The sequence below is a fragment of the Leptopilina heterotoma genome, unplaced genomic scaffold (genome assembly GCF_015476425.1).
Source record: "Leptopilina heterotoma isolate Lh14 unplaced genomic scaffold, ASM1547642v1 Lhet_808, whole genome shotgun sequence".
In the NCBI taxonomy this organism is placed as follows: Eukaryota; Metazoa; Arthropoda; class Insecta; order Hymenoptera; family Figitidae; genus Leptopilina; species Leptopilina heterotoma.
In genome coordinates this window covers 16,490-32,978 of record NW_025111184.1, presented here as the reverse complement: position 1 = coordinate 32,978, position 16,489 = coordinate 16,490, and positions in this window count along the sequence as shown.

The window sequence follows — 16,489 nt, the reverse complement described above, 5'->3', positions numbered from 1 at the left end:
ACATAAAATTCATGAAAAGTAAAATTTTTTTTGGTTTATATTTTGAAAGACGATAAAATTTTGAAAAGAATAAGACCTTACAGAAGTCATTTAGCCAAAATTTGTAGAAGATATTCTTAAAAATCGTCATTTTCAATGTTTTACAAAAATTTGAATAACTTCTAAAATAATGAACGCTTTTTAATAATCTTAGGCTTATTTTAAAGACCATTTTCTACAGAATAAGAATTACTTATAGGCATTAACCTGTAATTTTTAACTTGGCATAAGCATGACGTCAAAGTTGGACAAAAAAATTTAAAAAATTTGAAATAATATTATTAAAAGAAAAATAATTTTTGAAATTCAAACATATATTTTTATTACATTTTCTTGAAAAATCTACACCATATCATGTTTTATATATGTTCTAGAATAGTTTTTAGTACAAAAAATTGATTTCAAATTTTTCCAATTTTTTTGTCTAATTTTGACGTCATGCTTATTCCAAGTTAAAAATGACAGGTTAATGCCTTTAAGTAATTCTTATTCCGTAGAAAAAGACCTTTAAAATAAGCCTAAGATTATTAAAAAGCGTTCATTATTTTACAAGTTATTTAAATTTTTGTAAAACATTGAAAATGACGATTTTTAGGAATATCTTCTACAAATTTTGGCCAAATGACTTCTGTAAGGTCTTATTCTTTTCAAAATTTTATCGTCTTTCAAAATATAAACCAAAAAAAATTTTAGTTTTCATGAATTTTATGTTAAAAAATTTTTGTCATTCCTTTAAAAATGGGTGGACTGACAATTGCGGACGGTACTGTATATTGAAAGTAAAATTTGCATAATTGTTAACGTGGACGGAATGGAGATTTTCAATAATTCTAAGGAACAGTTATGGCCTATATTAGGAATTGTCAATCATAAAGATTATAAATCATCGCCCTTTATTATAGCTTTGTTTGGAGGCAATTCAAAACCAGGTTCTGCAAAAGAATTTTTTTTTAGTTTGTGGAAGAAATGAATAGTCTTTTAACAAATGGTATAGAAATAGAGGAGACACTATATGTGGTACAGTTCCAAGGATTTGTTTGCGATACACCAGCAAGATCTTTTATTAAGGGCTGCAAAGGTCATACTGGATTTTGTACATGTGAACGATGCGAAGTAAATGGAATTACTGTAAATAATAGGAGAGTATTTACAAAAATCAACTCTAAATTACGAACAAACGATTCCTTCAGAAATAAAACTCAAGCTGATCATCACGTAAAGGATTGTTATTTACTGAAATTGACTGATTTTGACCCTGTAAAAGATGTGTTTTTAGATTCCATGCATTTGCTTTTCGAAGGAGTTATAAAATATATTTTGGAGCAGTTAGTAAGTACGTCAAATCAAATTGCAAAAATAGGTTCAAAAAAACGAAAGTTGCTTTCTTCTTCGCTTGATGACGTTTCATCTGGAATAACATCTGAATTTCGAAGAAAAAATCTAAAACTTGAGGATCTATCCAATTGGAAAGCCACACAATATCGCTTTTTTTATTATACGCTGGTGAAATTATTTTTAAACATATTTTAACAAGAGATTCTTATAAACACTTCATGCTACTATTCGTAGCTTGTCGGATTTTATGTTCATCAGACCTGGCACTTAAATATGTAAGTTATGCAAGAACACTTTTAACACAATTTTTTGTTTTGATGCCTACGTTCTACGGCAACCATTGTCAAACAATAAATCATCACAATTTGATTCACGTCGCTGATGACGTTGAATATATGAAAGCGTCATTGTCAGAATTTTCTGCTTTTCCATTTGAGAATTGCTTGGGATTATTAAAGTCTTTTATAAAAGGACGAAAAGATATTGTTTCTCAACTTGTGAAAAGGATTGCAGAAATGGAAAATTGTCCACAATCATCAAATAATTTGAAATTCGCAGTAAATAACCCTGTTGAGAGGAAAAAAAAGATTTACATTGAACAGTTACATGAGGTAAACGAGGAAATTAAAAGTGTGACTTTGAGAGACATAAAAGTAACAACATTTCACCCTGACAATATTATAATGCTAAATAATGAAAAATTTTTTAAAGTGGAGAGAATTTTTAAAAGAGAAGATGACATTTTAATTCAGGGATGCAGTATTAAAAATTTAGGAAACTCTTTTGATTATCCTTGTAATTCGACGGCTGTAGGAATCTTTAAATTGAGATTGGAAAGCACTAAGCAAGAATTAATTTCCATTAATCAAGTACGGAATAAATGCGTTCTTCTGGAACTAAATGGAAAGAAGCAAGCTCTAAATTTTCTTCACTATGTAGAATAATATTTGTATTGTATTATGTAGAATAATAACAATAATTTTTATTTTGAAAACATAACTTAAGTATAATTATAATTTGCGACATATAAACTCTCATTCACTAACAACACTACAATTTTACTTGCTTAGTTTATTAATATTGTATTTATTTATATTTCAACCGAATGCTAATTCAGTGGGTTAGGCACTTGACTTTTACAAGAGACTACAACAAGTGTTAAATACATAATAAAATTATACTTTAAATAATTGTTATTTATTGTTTATTAAATGCTGTGTACATTTTTAAAAGTAAAATAAATTTCTATTTTAAAATACTATTACACTTTTTGTAAAACTTTAATTTAGTAAGATTATTGAGTACTTCTTTTGAATATCAGGATAAAATTATTTTCAATATTTACTAAAGTATAATAAGGTTATTATTTTACCTAGGCTAAAATTTGTCTACTAATAATAGATCAATAATTACTGCCAAGATTTAACCAATTGTTTAAAACATTTAGCTTAATGCCTGGTCGCCAGTTAAGGGTCAATAATTATTGACACTATTTAACCAATTTTCAAAAATTTAGATTAAGATCTGGTAGCCAATAATGGGCCAATAATCACTGCCAATATTTAACCAACTATTTAAAAGTTTAGCTTAATGCCTGGTCGCCAGTAATGGGCCAATAATTATTGCCACTATTTAACCAAGTGTTCAAATTCTTATATTGAGATCTGGACGCCAGTAATGACCCAATGATTGCTGCCAATGTTTGACCATATATTCTTGTACCATAGTTTGTCTCTTGGTTAACAATAATGGGTGATAATTGGTTTCCTAGTATTGGCAATGGCGTGATCATCCCAAACATCTCCCAGTAGTCGTCCACTATTGGTTACCTTTAGAACGTTATTATTGGCACCTTTGGCTCCCAATGTTGGGCCATTCATGCGCCAATGGTATGTTTCCCATTGGGATTCTTGTTTAATCGTTTTGAACCAACTTCAGTTTAAAAAAAATCACATGTATTAACCTGATAGAACTAGTGAAAAGTTAAAAGTTAATTAATTCGGAAAATAGCTTCGGGACCAAAGAAAATCTTTTTCCAGTGAGTGTATCTAGTGATGAATTAATTATTGCCCAATTTTCGTAATTTTTCATTTTTCTGGGCAGAAGTTATTTACATTTGAAAATCGTGAAAATAAGCAAAGTGCCAGTTTTAATTGCTTATTTTTTAATATTTGTGAAGATAACAGGAAGAAAGTGATAAGAAAAACTAAAAGTCAATCACAGGTACTTTATATTTCATAAGGTTTTATTCAATTTAATGATTTCTCTTTCTCATATTTAGTGAATGAAATTTGCAAAAATATGTTATTTGCCAGGTTAACTTTAAAATTATTTTTTATTTAATATTTGTTAATAATAATTGTTTCTACCAATTTATAATAATAAAATAATTCATTCTTAATAAATTCTAATAATTTTTTTTACGTTTTAATAGTAAACTATGTGTTTTCTTTAATATTTTCGAATAGATGAAAATGTGACAGTTTTTACGACTTCATATACTTTAGATGCTTATTTTACAACAAATATAAAAAATATTTAAAAAATTCTTTTTGTTCGGTGATCCTAATATCTTTAAATCATTCCTGCAAAATATTACAATTTTTTAAAATTATTCGGCAACGACTTTAGTCGAAATATAATGGAATGACTCTTCTATATTATCCTTTATCTTCTCTTTTATATATATGGGCAATTCCACGTGAGATTTAAGTCGACCTCTTAAAATCGGCCAAAAATATTTTTTTTCTATTCTGTATCGAAAAATAACAGATACGTATTTTTTTATTTATGTTTAATTGTCCAAATTTTCGAGTTATGAATTTTCGAAAATTTGGACTTTTAATTGTAGACCTATATTCGGTAACTTATAAGTCCGAAAATATTGAGTTTAGGAAAAAGTTGTCAAAAAATGAAAGTTTTAGTTTTCTTTCGACTTTTAAGAAATATAAACAAAAAAATTTTTTTTAAATTTTTTATTAAAAAAAAAATTTTTTTTATAAACAAATTATTTTGTTTAACTTTGGGCCGGATTTTTTTTAATTTTTTTCTATTTTTTTCTACCTTATAATATAGGGTAAGTGTGTCAATTGTAGCGGGTGCTCCAATTATGGCGACTTTGTAAAAAATAGAATTATTTACTATTTTAGAATAATATAGTTATTTGAAAATGATAGAAAAAGTTATTTTCGACCTTACTCGATATAATTGTACGAAAAAAAACACATTTGAACTATTATTGGTTTAATTATTTAAGTACAAAAATTGTGCCCCGCCATAATTGGCACATTTTCATTGAATGTGCGTGCTCCAGTTATGGCGCGCAACACAACCTCTAAATACACGTTATTTTCCCCGCCGTAATTGGCGCGCCGAAATTGACTCAACCGCGCCATAATTGACGTTTTTAATCCTAATTCTTATTGCTTTAATTTTGTTTAAATAATTAATTTTTATAAAGTTTTTATAAAAGTTTTATTATCTATATGACACGGGCTTTTAGTTTAATAAGCCATAAATTTACTTCTTTCATTATAATTTTTGAATTTTCTATTTCAAAGACGGCTAAAACGGCCATCTCGAGGTGATGTTTTGTATCGTGCTATCTCTAATTTGACAGATTGTGGTGTGAATAAAAAAAATAAATTACGGTACTTAAAATATTGATTACATTCAAAACAATAATTTTTTTATATTTTAAGAGATACTTTTTATCATAATATATAAAAATTTAGTGTAAATTAATAAAATTTAACCACTTAAATGCATTTAGAAAACAGCTAATACATTAACCCTACTTTTTGACAGCACGATACAAAGTATCACCTGAAGATAGGACTGTACAAAATATTACCAGAAGATAGGACTGTATTACACTGAAGTATCGGACTTACCCTAGAGAAGATTTTCCAAAATGTCCCGAAATGGGCCTAATGTGTTAAATGAGTTTTAAAATATTTTTAAAAATCAATTGCAAGCATCACAGTGGGATTTTTTTTACATTTAACTCTTTAAAACTGTTTACAGCGTAGACCCTTTTCTTTAAAACAAAAAACACTCAAATATATTAAAAATTATACGCTGTAGGCAGTTTTAGAAAGTTAATTGTAAAAAAATCCCACTGTGATGCTTGCAATTGATTTTTAAAAATATTTTAAAACTCATTTAACACATCAGGCCCATTTCGGGACATTTTGGAAAATCTTCTCTATATTATAAGGTACAAAAAAATAGAAAAAAAATGAAAAAAAATCCGGCCCAAAGTTAAAAAAAATTAATTTGTTTATAAAAAAAAAATTTTTTTTCAATAAAAAATTTTTAAAAAAATTTTTTGTTTACATTTCTTAAAAGTCGAAAGAAAACTAAAACTTTCATTTTTTTACAACTTTTTCCTAAACTCAATATTTTCGGACTTCTAAGCTACTGAATATAGGTCTACAATTAAAAGTCCAAATTTTCGAAAATTCATAACTCGAAAATTTGGACAATTAAACATAAATAAAAAAATACGTATCTGTTTTTTTTCGATACAGAATAGAAAAAAAATATGTTTGGCCGATTTTAAGAGGTCGACTTAAATCTCACGTGGAATTGCCCATATACACTATCTATAATATAGTATATAGAACTTTTTACTTTAAAAGTGAGGGGACTAAAAAGTAGAGAAATTTTTAAAGTGGACGATAAGTCCACTTATTTTTAATTTTTCTTTTTTTTCCGTAACTTTCCTTCTCTTGAAAATAATGTGATTCCTTGACTGGTTGCACAAAAATTCTCATGTATATATACAAGGAACATCGTCCGGGAGTTTATGGCACCTCCAGTACAACTTAGAGCGCCTTTACGACCTTTCAAGTACTGGTACACAACAGGGCAACTCCTAAAGAATGCTTGTTTTAACTTGCTTTAACGCGTTTCGCAAGCAATTTTATATTTTTCGCGTCGTTAAGAAATATCTCAGGGTAAACAAAAATTTTTATTCTAAAATTTTAAAAAGGATTTTAAAATTTAATTATTTGTGTAACTATTGAAATTGGTTACGAAAATGAAACGGTAAAAAAAGTCTTGTAATTACAGTTTTCCCTAATTTCACTGATTAATAAATTATTGATTTTATTGCATTTAATCAAAAATGAGGTTAAAATAAGTGATAACAGTATTTTCTTTCTTTTCAACAATTGAGAAAAAAGAACAATTTGAGGATGAGAATAACAACAACAAAGTACAATCAATGACACATGAATTCGTTCCTTAGGACTGTGAATGAAAATGAATTTTTCATTAATCTCATACGAGTGCTGTGTGGCATCAATGTGTCTTCTATTTTTATAAGTCGCATCGTAGAAATGCCACTGAGAGAAAAGACTAGGAAAAGAAACGAGACTGAAACCCAAAGATCAAATAAAACAAGCCACTATACTCCATTACCCTCCGGCTCTTTGCCTGGATGGAGTAGGATAACATTTTACTTACTTTACGTTTGGACTCGAATTTCCAAGTCTTGGTATTCTCGTAATTTGTTTCCTATAACAGCAAACAGTCTTTGATAGAATTTCAAACTGCTTAAATAAATTGTTTAGTTATCATCAAAAGCGCATACAATCTTTCATATTTCAATAATTTCTAGACATAAATACTCCATACTTGCATATTTTATTAAAGTTTAAATTATACACACTGAAAAAAATTTATGGGACATTTTCAACTACATCCCCTTAGTAGAGTAAAAAGTAATAAAAAGAATTGGTTTTTTAGTTAGTCTGACCATCTTTGCATTCCTGTTTTAACTATTTTATGTAGTTAAAAATTATAAATTCAATTAAGATAAATTTGTAGTTAAATTTGTAACTGCAGGAAGGTTATAGAAATAACCACAGAAAGTAGTAGATTCTACTACACGGAAAAGTTTTGGGGCGAGCAACTCTATTTGCTATGGTAACGCTACGCAAGTTCACGTTTGGTAGAGCTGCAGTTTTAGCGCAGCTCTTTCAGCACTGGGAGAACAGCGTTCCCAGTAGAAAGAAAGAATCTCACCCACATTACAAGGGGATATGTGCCTTCTTCCTTTTAGAAGACCATCTCTACGCGCGGAGAACGCAGCTCGCCCAAAAACTTTTCCGTGTACTTGAAGTAGTTCGATAGGCTCCAACGACAGTTTAAAATAATGTAGACCCGAGTCAAAATTTGAACTCTCTTTAAATTCTTCAAAAACCTCCTTTTAACCTCTTTTAAGCCTCTTTAACACTTCTAAATCCTCTTTTGAACCTAAAAATGGCAGAAATAGATTTTTCCGCAATATTAGGGATTCAAAAGAAGCAGAAAAGAGAAGTAAAGAGGCTTAAAAGAGGTCCGAAAAAATATTTTTTTAAATATTTCGAAAATTAAAATTGGAATTTTTTTCACAAAATTATATTTTAATTGCCCTATAAAAGATGCAAATAATAGTTTTTAAATGATTTCAATAAATCTATTAGCATAGATAAAAAATTTAAATTTCATAAAAATTTGAAATCCTCTTTTCAACCTCTAAACATTAAAATATGGATTCTTCCGCATCGTTTTCAGGTTCAAAAGAGGTTTAAAAAAGAGAACCTAATTTTTGACTCGGGGAGTTGAGTGTGATTTTGTAGTATATTTTACATATTCCTGCAGTTAAATAATTTTGCATGTCATTTTTGTTATAGAGTTTTAGAAGAGTACCAACTGTGAAAAGTTGTAAATGCAATTACTTTAAGTAGTAAAATTAACTACAGTTATCAGTTAAAGTGTCAGGAATGCCCTCAAATATTAAGCCAGTCATCGTAACGGGCGAGCGTGGAAAGGTGGTTAGGTTATCGGTTTATAAATGTTAGGGTCTTGCGTTCAATCTCCGGCGTTTGGGGATTTTTCTCTATTAGGTATATAAAAATTAAAAATATATAAGCTTCAGATAAACAAAAGTAGGTAGGGGAGGGTCAAGACGGGGGGGGGGTCAAGACATTTGTGACAACCTATAGAAAAAATGGTGCTAATGTATGGGACAGTGTGTTACATGGGGGGAAGGGGGGGTCTAAAATTGTCAAAAATCGCATGACGTATTATGTGTACGGGCCCTAATAAATAATTTTATTTTACTATTTTAAGTAGTTGCTTTACTACTGAGTTAATCTTAGTAACTTTAACTACAAATCAGCAGTAAATTTTACTGCAAAACTGAAATTGTTTCCTATTTAACCAAGAAAAGTAGTTAATCCAACTATGTTATCACTTTATTCAACTACACTGCAAAAAGAGATGTCTTGGGTGGAGACGTTTTTGGTGTCTTAGACACGAAAAACGTCTCAAACCAAGACACTTTTGGTGTCTAAGACACCAAAAATGTCTCCAATCAAGACACCTCTTTTTGCAGTGTACATATTGGCGATTCAAATAGTTCAAGCAGCGCCACACTGGTGGCTAGAAGTTAAACTAATATAATCGCAAAAACTGGTCTATGTTTCTATTTGTTTACTTAAACTTTTAACGATTTTAATAAAATTAATAATTTGATTGATTAATATACAGTTTATTTATATTTCGGCAAACAAATAAACAAAATTATTTATTCAAAAAATTAAAAAATGCAAATGGAAGACCACTGTTATGAACATAAATCGGAAAAAAGCGAGATCTTCATAACTGTTGTATGTACCTCGAGATTAAAAGTGATGAAAATTATTTGCATACAGTGCCAAATGATTTAAAAAGAAGAAAGGAATGGGAAATTGACCTAACCCATTAAAGACCAGACGGACGAAAAATCAATTAAATCAATTTCAATTAACTTTGAGGACCTTGTATTTTATTAAAATGCATATAAAAAAATTGGCACATACCATTTTTAATGTAAAATTTACTTCTCTTTCAGATTCTTCTGTTAAAATTTGTTTTTACTAAAGTGTTAAAAAGTTGAAAAAAATTTTTTTCCAAAAAAACACGATTTTTGAAGAAAAAATTTTATTTCAGACGTATTTTCACCGGAAAAAAGCAGGTAGATCCTCTCAAAAGCTCAAAATATCGCGTCCATGGACCCTCAGCTATAAAACCCTTAAGCGACCTATTTTTTTCTTTAAAATGGCGGACGCCAATATGGCGGCTAAAACTAAAAAAATGGCTCACATATATATGAAACATAGTGCTCCAACTTCTTCAAGTCACTGAAATCGCCTGAAACTTGCTACTCGGGGGTTTTTGGGGTCGCTGATTACGAATATGAAGCTAGTTTTCTAAAATTTAAAATGGCGGATCCAATATGGCAGACAAGTTTTGTAAAAATTTATTGGATTCACTTGAAACTCTGGAAACTCGCTACTCGGGGGTTTTTGTGGTCGCTGATTACGAATATGGTATCGCTATTGGACGGTACGTTTTGTACTTAACTTTATGTTCCGTGAGTGACATTATTCTCCCAAGTGTCTTTTTGTATTTGATAACTTTATGAAGTTGACGGCGAAGAATCTCTATGTGGCTGATGCCCAGTTATCGGTTTAAGGTAATTTCTGTAGTTTAAGAAATTTTTTTGTAGTTATTAAGATTAAAGAAATCATTATGAAACCTATTTTTCTTCAAAATAGATGTATTGACCAACATAAGATAATTTTTATAAAAGATAATATCCTATTCCAGCTTGGAGAACACACTGTAAAGTCCTCGAGTGTCGCACACCCAGTGTGTGGTTTAAGGATGGATTCGTAAGTGTGCGCTTTAATGGTTAAAATGTCGAATTTGATCAAAACTCGTCACTCGAGAATCATCCCAATTTACCTAAAACTGTTTACTTCTGGGTTTTCAAGATCACTGATTACAAATCTTATGTTAGTTTTTTAAAATTCAAGATAGCGGATCTAATATCGCGGATGACTTTTATAAATAATCTTATTATCCTGAAACTTCTTACTTGGGTATTTTCGGGGTCGCTGATTTTAAAACTGACATTGTATTCGTAATCAGCGACGTCAAAAACCCCGGAGTGACGAGTCTTAAGTGAAATAGACGACATTAAAATTTTTCGTTCGCCATATTGGATCCGCCATGCCATTTTGAATTTATTTAAAATGACGTCAGATTCACAATTAGCGACCCCGAAAACCGCCAAGTAAGAAGTTTCAGGGTAATTAGATAAGTTTTTAAAAATTAATCGCCATATTGGATCCGCCATCTTGAAGTTTAAAAACTGACATAAGATTCGTAATGAAAACCCACAAAAAAAAGTTTTAGGTTAATTGGAGCACCAAAAACCCCCCGAGTGACGAGTTTTGAGCAAATTCGAAGAGTTTATAAATTTGCGCCCGCCATATTGGATCCGCCATTTTAAATTTTCGAAAACTGACACCATATTCGTAATCAGCGCCCCCCAAAAATCCTCGAGTAGCGAGTTTCAAGTGAATCCAATAAATTTTTACAAATCTTTTCCGCCATATTGGATCCGCCATTTTTAATTTTTGAAAACTAGCATCATATTCGTAAACAGCGACCCCAAGAACCCCCGTGTAACGAGTTTCAGGCGATTTCAGTGACTTGAAGAAGTTGGAGCACTATGTTTCATATATATGTGAGCCATTTTTTTAGTTTTAGCCGCCATATTGGCGTCCGCCATTTTAAAGAAAAAAATAGGTCGCTTAAGGGTTTTATAGCTGAGGGTCCATGGACGCGATATTTTGAGCTTTTGAGAGGATCTACCTGCTTTTTTCCGGTGAAAATACGTCTGAAATGAAATTTTTTTCTTGAAAAATTGAGGTTTTTTGGAAAAAATTGTTTATAACTTTTTAACACTTTGGTATAAACAAATTTTAACAGCAGAATCTGAAAGAGGAGTAAATTTTACATTAAAAATGGGATGTGCCAACTTTATTATATGCCTTTTAATAAAAAACGAGGTCCTCTAAGTCAATTGAGATTTTTCGTCCGTCTGGTCCTTAATGGGTTAAAATTAAAAATGGACAAAAAATTGCATGATAGAATGTTAAGGTACTACTACACTTTAGAAGGCTCTCAAAAGACCAAATTTTTAAGATTTTTTTCTTAGCTCTTTTATTATAAATATGTAAAAAAAATCTTTTTGTCTATCTTAGTACATATTTGGTGAATAAAAATAATGGTTTATTTTCAATTTTTATTTAATATCATAATCCTGGGTAAGAATTCCTGAAGTGGGCAACGGATTTTTCAAGGTTTGCAATTTCTATAATAAACTTTATAAAAATAAAGTACTAATAGAGGGACAAACAGTCACCGCAAGTTTTATTTTAAAATATTCATTTGTTTATTGTTTATAAACAATTTAATTTTAATGTAACATTTTTTTTAAACATTTATATCTCAGAACTGGATTATCGGATTTTTATTAAAATTTTTGGACACAATGAAGATTTGAGCTTTTTAAGAAAAATTATTTTAATGTTGAAAAAAATTATTTATTGAAAAAAAATGGTAATAATAAACGAATGAATAATTAATTGTGTTCTAGACCTTTTTCGTTAATTTTTTTTCAGAACCTTAAACTATATAAATTAAGGATTAAATAACTAAAAGAAAAAGTTGGTAGATCGAAATAGTTTATTAACTATGAATTTTTTTGTAAGCGCGGTCGCGTTGTTCCGTGCGTCGCGGCTTGAGGTGGAGTTGGTAAAAAATGGTAAAATTCGTCTAAAGCAAAGATTTCAAATTTGCTTATGTTAGATTAATTCTTTTAATAACATTAACGACCGACAGATTAGCTCAGTCGGATAGATGCCTTGCTTGGCGGTCGTTTAAGGACCAAGGGTAAGTACCACTGGTTCGCGCCCATTTGACTTGGTATTTTTCTGGCACGTAAGATAATCTGAGCGGAAGGTTTGACGTCGAGGTATAATGATGTGCACCGTCGATTATTGTCCGGTAAACACCATTAGAACTCGACTGTCGATAAACCGGTTGTACTCAGTAGAGGTTTTCTACAGTTTCCCTCTCCACTGGCGAGAAAACCCATTTAAGAAATAATTGTCAGAGAGAAAAATTTGTAAAGGGACACTTGTATAGCCAAGTATTGTAAGGCTGAAAGACAGGTGTATAAACCAATAAGTAAAATAAAATATCATCAACGATGATTTGAAGAAAAAAACTGTTTATTACTCAGAAGACAATATTTTACACTTAAAAAGTTTTCAATTTTAACTTTTTGTTCAAGAAATATTGTATAATTTGTTTTATTAATTTAACACAAGGAAATTTGAATTCTCTGCTTTAGACGCAATTTTACCAGTTTAAATAAAATTCCATAACAAAAATTCAAATCTATAGAAAAATTTTTTACTGTGAACTTTTTACTTTTAACGCAAACACTTTTTATTACATACAAATTTAGTCAAAAAATACCTGAATAAAAAATTATTTTTACATATTATTGTCACTAATATAAACAATAATGTGGTAAAATAATTCTACTAATAATCTTAAATTTTGAATATTTATTCTGTATTTCAGTTCTCAAGAATACTCGGTCGTGAATACTCCACGTCAAGCCGCGACGCACAAAACAATGCGACCGCGCTCATAAAAAAATTCACAGTTAATAGACTATTTCGATCTACCAACTTTTTCTTTCAGTTACTTAATCCTTGATTAACCCCTTAACTGTTTGATGATATTACAACATGATTGTCCCAAAATGCCCAGCGGAATCAGTTCAACAAATTTTCATGAAACTAAGTACATAGGGGTTTTTGAGAACGCTGAATGCAAATCTGACGTCAAAAGTTAAAAATTCAAAATAACGGATCCAAAATGGCTGATATAAATTTTTTATTTTAAGCGAAATTTCATGATACTCAGTCTATAAGCGTTTTTAAGGACAATAAATTCAAATCTGACATGAATTTTAAAAATTTTTAATAAAAAATAATAATAATAAATTTTTGATGTCAGATTTGAATTCAGTGTCCCCAAAAACCACTATATACTAATTTTCATAAAATTCGGCTTAAAATAAAAAATTTAATTAAATATAACAATAATAATAATAAAATTTCGATGTCAGATTTGAATTCAGCGTCCCCCAAAAACCACTATATATAATAAGTTTCATAAAATTCAACTTGAAAAAAAATTTTAATTAAATAAAACATAATAATAATAATAATAAAAATTAATTTAATATAAAATAGTTTAAGTATCTCTGTAGTCTCTTTTAAGGTACTTAATTTTTGCAGAGGAAAAAGTAAAATTCGTTATTTTTATCTGATACTTTTTCAAATAGTATAATAGGGGAGACTGGGGTAAACCCGCTTACTTTTTTTAGATCGGTAAAAATCTAGGAAATTATTTTCTAATTCCAAGTTAATTTATATCATTTGAAAGCTTATAATTTCTACTAAAAGAATAAAAAAGATTTTTTGATTTACCTTTTTTAGTTTTACTTAAAAAAACTTTTTAATACACATATACCACATTTGGAAATTACAATTTTCCAGGGTAAACCCGCGCTCACTTTATCTTTTCAAGACGGAACAGTTTAATTTTTTTAATATTAAAATTCGTCTTATTCCCGTCTTAAGTATGATTTATTATTGATAAACTATAAGTTCTATGAACAACAAATTGGTTTACTAAATAATTAATATAGGTTTCATGAATTACAACTATGGATTTAAATAATGTTATATTTTATTAAGAGAAAATGAAATGTAGTTACAATTTTGGTTTTAACAAGTCATAAATTGTGTTATTGTTAAAATATAATACGTGAAATTATTTTATTTTAAATTTAAAACTAACTGAGCGGCTTTATCCCGACTTCACGTGAGCGACTTTACCCGGAGTGTATTCCTCACATTTCAAAATGAATTTAATTAAATCTTTTTGAAATAAGACAAAACTATATATGTACTTCGAAGAAGGACATCCAATAGCAACAAAAAAAATTTGCCAAATAATTTATTTATTTGAGTCTTAATTTAAGACTCAAAAATAATGATCGAAAAACTTAAAAATCTAAAAAACGTTTTTTTCTGACACCTCTAAAAACATTTCATCGTCTCTGATTCTATGTTGAATTCATGAAACTAAACGAAAGTTCGTTATTATAAGTTGACTGTTAAGTACTATTCACAGTACCAATATCTCCATCTTAAGTTGAGTTCATAGCGTCAAATCGTTAGTGAGCGAGTTTACCCCAGTCTCCCCTATATTTAAATTATAACTAATTATTCAATTATTGTAAAAAATAAAAATTGACCCTTATAATGTCTTATAATATTGATATAAAGAAAAATATCTATCAATTTATATACAAATTATATTTATATTCAGTGAAAATGAACACGACCCACGGGTGGGTCGGAAACAGTTATGGCCAAACTTTTTCACGACCCACCCGTGGGTCGGAAACAGGCAAGGACCCTATAAAGTCTTGAACGTTCATTTGAACGAATTTTTTTTTTATTTATAAACTTTTCTGCAGTAAACTTGTCCAGAACAGTAAATACAACAAATATCTAACAAAAAATTATCAAAATTTTAATATTGGGGCTGAAAAACAACCCTTTCCAAATAACATATATGCATAATAATAAAATATTAAATATCACTATTAGGCGTGAAAATTTTTGACTCAAAATATTTTTAAAAATTCTTTAAAAATATACCAAACAATTTCCACAAGGTTAGAACCGGCGCGACCCCCAAAAAAAATCCACCCCTAATTAAAAAACGATAAAAAATACACATAAGTGCCCCAAACTAATAGAAGGCGTAAAAATTTTTGACTAAAAATATTTTTAAAAATTCTCAATAAATATACCAAACAATTTCCACACGGTTAGATCCAGCGCGACCCTCAAAAAAATCCACCCCTAATTAAAAAACGAAAAAAATAGACATAAGTGCCCCAAACTAATAGAAGGCGTGAAAATTATTGACTCAAAATATTTTAAGAAATTCTTAATAAATATACCAAACAATTTCTACAAGGTTAGAACCGGCGCGACCCCCAAAAAAATCTACCCCTAATTAAAAAACGATTAAAAATAAACATAAGTGCCCCAAACTAATAGAAGGCGTGAAAATTTTTCACTCAAAATATTTTTAAAAATTCTATAAAAATATACCAAACAATTTCCCCTAGGTTAGAACCAGCGCGACCCCCAAAAAAATCCACCCCTAATTAAAAAACGATTAAAAATAGACATAAGTGCCCCAAACTAATAGAAGGAGTGAAAATTTTTGACTTAAAATATTTTTAAAAATTCTTAATAAATATACCAAACAATTTCCGCAAGGTAAGAACCGGCGCGAACCCTAAAAAAATCCACCCCTAATTAAAAAACGATTAAAAATAAACATTAGTGCCCCAAACTAATAGAAGGCGTGAAAATTTTTGATTCAAAATATTTTTAGAAATTCTTAATAAATATACCAAACAATTTCCGCAAGGTTAGAACCGGCGCGATCCCTAAAAAATTTACCCCTAATTAAAAAACAATTAAAAATAGACATAAGTGCCCCAAACTAATAGAAGGCGTGAAAATTTTTGACTCAAAATATTTTAAGAAATTCTTAATAAATATACCAAACAATTTCCACAAGGTTAGAACCGGCGCGAACCCTAAAAAATCTACTCCTAATTAAAAAACGATTAAAATTAAACATAAGTGCCCCAAACTAATAGAAGGCGTGAAAATTTTTGATTCAAAATATTTTTAAACATTCTTAATAAATATACCAAACAATTTCCGCAAGGTTAGAACCGGCGCGATCCCCAAAAAAATTTACCCCTAATTAAAAAACGATTAAAAATAGACATAAGTGCCCCAAACTAATAGAAGGCGTGAAAATTTTTGACTCAAAATATTTTTAAAAATTCTTTAAAAATATACCAAACAATTTCCACAAGGTTAGATCCGGCGCGACCCTCAAAAAAATCCACCCCTAATTAAAAAACGAAAAAAAATATACATAAGTGCCCCAAACTAATAGAAGGCGTGAAAATTATTGACTCAAAATATTTAAAGAAATTCTTAATAAATATACCAAACAATTTCTACAAGGTTAGAACCGGCGCGACCCCCAAAAAAATCTACCCCTAATTAAAAAACGATTAAAAATAAACATAAGTGCCCCAAAC